Raw genomic sequence first — 6,000 nt, forward strand, 5'->3', positions numbered from 1 at the left:
AGAGAATACAGGCCCAATTTACTCAGCCTCTCATCATAGGCCAACCTCGTCATTCCAGGGACCAATTTAGTGAACCTTAGAATCTAGTGAACTGCCTCCAATGCAAATATATCCTTCCTAAAACATGGAGACCAAAACTGCCCACAGTATTCCAGATGTGGTCTCACTAAAACCCTAAACAATTGTAGCCATACTTCCTTGTTCCTATACTCCAATCCCCTTGCAATAAAGGCCAACATGCCACTTGCCTTGCTGTACCTGCATGCTCACCTTTTGCAATCGTTGTACAAGCACACCCAAGCCTCTTTGAACATCAACAATTACAAGTTTCACACCTTTTAAAAAATATTCTGCTTTTAATTAATGAATTAATCGCTCAAGTAGATGTAAAAGGGTATGATATAGTCGGGATTACGGAGACATGGCTGCAAGGTGACCAGGGATGGGAAATGAACATCCAGGGGTATTCAGTATGTCGGAAGGACGGAGAAAAAGTAAAAGGCAGTGGAGTTGCATTGCTGGTTAAAGAGGAAATAAAGGAATAATGAGGAAAGATATTAGCTCTGACGATGTGGAATCTGTATGGGTAGAGCTGAGAAACACTAAGGGGCAAAAAACCCTTCGTGGGGGTTGTATATAGACCCCCAAATTGTAGTGGTGATGTTGGGAATGGCATTAAACTGGAAATTAGAGATGCATGCGATAAAGGAACATCCATAATTATCGGTGAGTTTAATCTGCATATCGATTGGGCAAATCAAATTAGTCACAATACCGTAGAGGAGGAATTCTTGGAGTGTAGACAGGATGGTTTTCTGGTCCAATACGTTGAGGAACCAACTAGAGAACAGGCCATCCTAGACTGGGTATTGTGTAAGGAGAGAGGAATAATTGACAGTCTAGTGGTGCGAGACCCCTTGGGGATGAGCGAACATAATATGATAGAATTCTTCATCAAGATGGAGAGTGACGTAGTTGATTCTGAGACTAGGTTCCTAAATCTTAATAAAGGAAACTACGAAGGTATGAGGCGCGAGTTGGCTATGATGGATTAGGAAATGTTACTTAAAGGGATGACGGTGGATAGGCAATTGCAAACATTTAAAGAGCGCATGGATGAACTGCAACAATTGTTTATCCCTGTCTGGCACAAAAGTAAAACGGGAAAGGTAGCCAAACCATGGCTTACAAGGGAATTTAGAGATAGCATTAGATCCAAGGAAGAGACATATAAAGTGCCAGAAAAAACAACAGACCTGAGGATTGGGAGCAGTTTAGAATTCAGCAAAGGAGGACCAAGGGATTGATTAAGAAGGGGAAAATAGAGTACGAGAGCAAGCTTGTGGGGAACATAAAAACTGACTATAAAAGTTTCTATAGGTAGGGGAACAGAAAAAGATTGAAGACAAATGTAGGTCCCTTACAGTCAGAAACAGGGGAATTTATTATGGGGAACAAAGAAATGGCTGACCAACTAAATGCATACTTTGGTTCTGTCTTCACAAAGGAGGACACAAATATCATACCAGAAATGCTGGGGAACACAGGTCTTAGTGAGAGAGAGGAACTGAAGGAAATCAGTATTAGTAGAGAATGGTGTTGGGGAAATTGATGGGATTGAAGGCCGATAAATCCCCAGGGCCTGATGGTATGCAACCCAGAGTACTTTAGGAAGTGGCCCTAGAAATAGTGGATGCATTGGTGGTCATCTTCCAAGATTCTACAGACTCTGGAACAGTTCCTACAGATTGGAGGGTAGCTAATGTAAAAACACTACTTAAAAAGGGAGGTAGAGAGAAAGCAGGGAATTATAGACCAGTCAGCCTGACGTTGGTAGTGGGGAAAATTCTAGAGTCTATTATCAAAGATTTTATAGCAGAGCACTTGGAGAACAGTGGTGGAATCGGGCAGAGTCAGCATAGATTTATGAAAGGGAAATCATGCTTGACAAATCTACTAGAATTCTTCGAGGATGTAACTAGTAAAGTTGATGAGGGGGATCGAGTGAATGTGGTTTATTTGGACTTTCAGAAGGCTTTCGACAAAGTCGCAAATAAGAGATTAGCATGTAAAATTAAAGCGCATGGGATTGGGGGTAGGAAACAAAGAGTAGGGATAAATGGGTCTTTTTCCGAATGGCAGGCAGTGACTAGTGGGGTACCGCAGGGATCGGTGCTAGGACCCCAGCTATTCACAATATATATTAATGATTTAGATGAGGGAACTAAATGTAATATCTCCAAATTTGCAGATGACACAAAACTGGGTGGGAGGGTGAGTTGTGAGGAGGATGCAGAGAGGCTTCAGGGTGATTTGGACAAGTTGAGTGAGTGGGCTAATGCATGGCAGATGCAGTATAATCTGGATAAATGTAGGATTATCCACTTTGGTGGCAAAAACAGGAAGGCAGATTATTATCTGAACGGCTATAAATTAAGAGAAAGGAATATGCAGCGAGATCTGGGTGTTCTCGTACACCAGTAGCTGAAGGTAAACATGAAGGTGCAACAGGCGATAAAAAAGGCAAATGGTATGTTGGCCTTCATAGCGAAAGGATTCGAGTACAGGAGCAGGGATTTCTTGCTGCAATATACAGGGCCTTGGTGAGGCCACACCTGGAATATTGTGTGCAGTTTTGGTCTCCTTATCTGAGGAAGGATGTTCTTGCTATAGAGGGAGTGCAGCAAAGGTTTACCAGACTGATTCCTGGGATGGCAGGACTGACGTATGAGGAGAGATTGAGTCTGTTAGGATTATATTTGCTGGAGTTCAGAAGAGTGAGGGGGGATCTCATAGAAACCTATAAAATTCAAACAGGAATTTTCAGGGTAGCTGCAGGAAGGATGTTCCCGATGGTGGGGGAGTTCAGAACCAGGGGTCATAGTTTAAGGATACGGGGTAAACCTTTCAGGACTGAGATGAGGAGAAATTTCTTCACCCAGAGAGTGGTGAGCCTGTGGAATCCGTTACCACAGTTGAGGCCAAAACATGTTTATGTTTTCAAGAAAGAGTTAGATATAGCTCTTGGGGCGAAAGGGATAAAAAGATATAGGGGGAAAGCGGGAACAGGTTACTGAGTTGGATTATCAGCCATGATCATAATGAATGGTGGAGCAGGTCTGAAGGGCCGAGTGGCCTAATCCCCTTCCTGTTTTCTATGTTTCTACGTTTCTATTCTTACAACCAAAGTGAATAACTTCACACTTCCCGACATTATACTCCATTTGCCATCTTGTTGCCCACTCGTTTAACCTGTCTATATCTCTTTTCAGCCTCTCTATATCCTCCCCACAGCTTATCTTTCCACCGAGCTTTGTATCATCAGCAAACTTAGATACATTACTCTCTGTCTCTTCATCTCAGTCATTAATATAGATTGTAAATAGCTGAGGCCCTAGCAATCATCCTTGTGGCACTCCACTATTCACTGTCTGCCAACTTGAAAATGCCCCGTTTATGCCCACTCTTTGCTTCCTGCCCATTAACCAATCCTCTCTCCATGCTAATATATTACCCCCAACTCCATCTTATCTTGCCTATTAACCTTTTGCGTGGAAGCTTATCGAATGCCTTTTGGAAATCCAGGTATACTACATCTACTGGTTCCCCCTTATCTACCCTATTTGTTACAACCTCAAAAAATTCTAATAAATTTATCAAACAGGATTTCCCTTTAGTAAAACCATGTTGACTTGTTCTAATCATACTGTGCTTTTTTAAGTGCATTGTTAAGACTTCCTTAATAATAGATAAACCTAGTCATACAATCACTGAAGGGGCCAGCTTCTGTTGATTGCAGAGAAGTTCTTCTGACACTTGCTCGGGTTTTCTCTTTCCCTCGACTGCAGTGCTGGTCTCTTGTGACTACAGCCGAGGGCTCCAATCTGCTAAAGCCTTGTTGGCCTATCGATAATTGCCTTAGGGTATAATGTCCAATAGCCTGTTGCACCCTTTATGTAAGTAGAGTCATAGAGTCATAGAAGAAAGCCATTTGGTCCAACTATCCATCTTTTTTAAACTTCTTTTAGTAAATTTCCATCATGTCCAAAGTTGCAGCTGAGTTGGCAATCTTCGAGATACGAAACTCTAAACTATTGTTCAGTCTTATCAGAAGTCGCTAGCTGACTGTTCTTGTTTTCACCAGCTTCCAAGGCCTAATAACACGGCCTTGCTGCCTTCTGATAGTGCTTGAATGAAAATGTCTCACAATTCAGCAAGTTTAATTTTAAAAAACTGAAAAACATGCATTTTTTCCATCAGCATTGTTTCCAGTTTCCCAAGGCATTCTGGTTGAACATCATGCCTCAACATTATGTCAAAGGTTTCTTTTCTTTCCATGTTTTTCCATTTTCTGCTTTGGTAGGGCTTTCATTATCTTTTCTATTGCCAATATTACACTGACTGCCCTAGAGTTCACTGAACATGATCTATCTCCCTAAATATAGATATAAAGTTAGCTATTCACTAATACTCTGACATTACTAATGAATACCAATTTCTAGCTAATTATTAAAAAGTGCCGCCAAACCTGTACTTTCTATTCTCTAGATTTTTTGAAATGATTGGATACAATCTATCTGGGCCAGGGGTTTTATCCCCTTTGAGTTTGATTAATTTATTTACTGTTGGTCCTCGTTTCATTTTCAATTCATTTATATCATTTCTTATCTCACGTCCATCTGACCAAGCTCCCTGGGAAATACTGAATTCTGTCATTTTGATATTGCTGCCCATGATTTTATCCTGTCTGTCCTTTAATGGCCTTATTCCCCACAACTTTTTTTTTTAATTGATGTGCCTGTAGGATATTTTACTTTTTTAATGTTCCTTGAAAATCTAATTCCATAGTTCCTCTTTGCCTTCCTAATTTTGTTGACTTCTCTCCTAATCACTTCATATTCTCCCTTACGCTGCTCTCCCCTGTTGCCCATGTACTTCATTCATGCCTCTTCCCTTATTCTCAATTCTTCTCTTATCTCTTTATTCATTCATGATGTTTCATTAGTATTTAGTTTGTTCTTGCTTTTGGCAGAATATATGTTCCTGCACTCTGTTGAACACTGTTTTAAATGTTTCCCATCACTCTTCTCTATCATTGTTTGCCAAAATTGTTGTCCATTTTATTTTCTCAAGTTCTATTCTCAGCCCCTCAAAATTCTATTAATCTGGTCTTTGTCAAACAAGAGGATTTGAGTACAGGAGTAGTGAAGTCTTGCTTCAATTATATAGAACCTTGGTTAGACTGCACCTGGAGTATTGTGTGTAGTTTTGGTCCCCTTACCTTAGGAAGGATATTATTGCCATAGGGGGAGTGCAACGAAGTTTCACCAGACTTGTTCCTGGGATGGCATTCTTCCTATGAAGAGAGATTGGGGAAACTGGGTCTGTCTTCACTAGAGTTTCAAAGTATGAGAGGTGATCTCATTGAAACCTACAAAGTACTTAAAGGGATAGACAGGGTAGATGCAGGTAAGACGTTTCCCCTGGTTGGGGAGTCTAGAACCAGGGGACACAATTTCAAAATAAGGGGGAAGCCGCTTGGGACAGAGATGAGGAGAAATTTCTTTACTCATCGGGTTGTGAATCTTTGGAATTCTTTACCCCCGAGGGCTGTGGAAGCTCACTCACTGAGTATATTTAAAGCAGAGATTGACAGATTTCTAAACACCAATGACCAATATATCGGATGAATACGTAGCTGAAGGGAGGGTTTTAGACTCCTGGGACATTGGGACCGGTTCTGGGAGAGATGGGACCAGTACAAACTGGACGGGTTACCCCTGGGCAGGACCGGGACTGATGTCCTAGGGGGAGTATTTACTAGAGTGCTTGGGGAGGGTTTAAACTAAAATGGCAGGGGGATGGGAACCTTTGCAAGAAGTCAGAGGAGGGGGGATAAAAGACAAGAACAAAAGACAGTAAGGGGAATAAGAAAAGTGATAGGCAGAGAAATCAAGGGCCACAATCAAACAGGGCCACAGTGAAAAATAGTGGGAATGG

Source organism: Heterodontus francisci, chromosome 8 (genome assembly GCF_036365525.1).
Source record: "Heterodontus francisci isolate sHetFra1 chromosome 8, sHetFra1.hap1, whole genome shotgun sequence".
NCBI lineage: Eukaryota > Metazoa > Chordata > Chondrichthyes > Heterodontiformes > Heterodontidae > Heterodontus > Heterodontus francisci.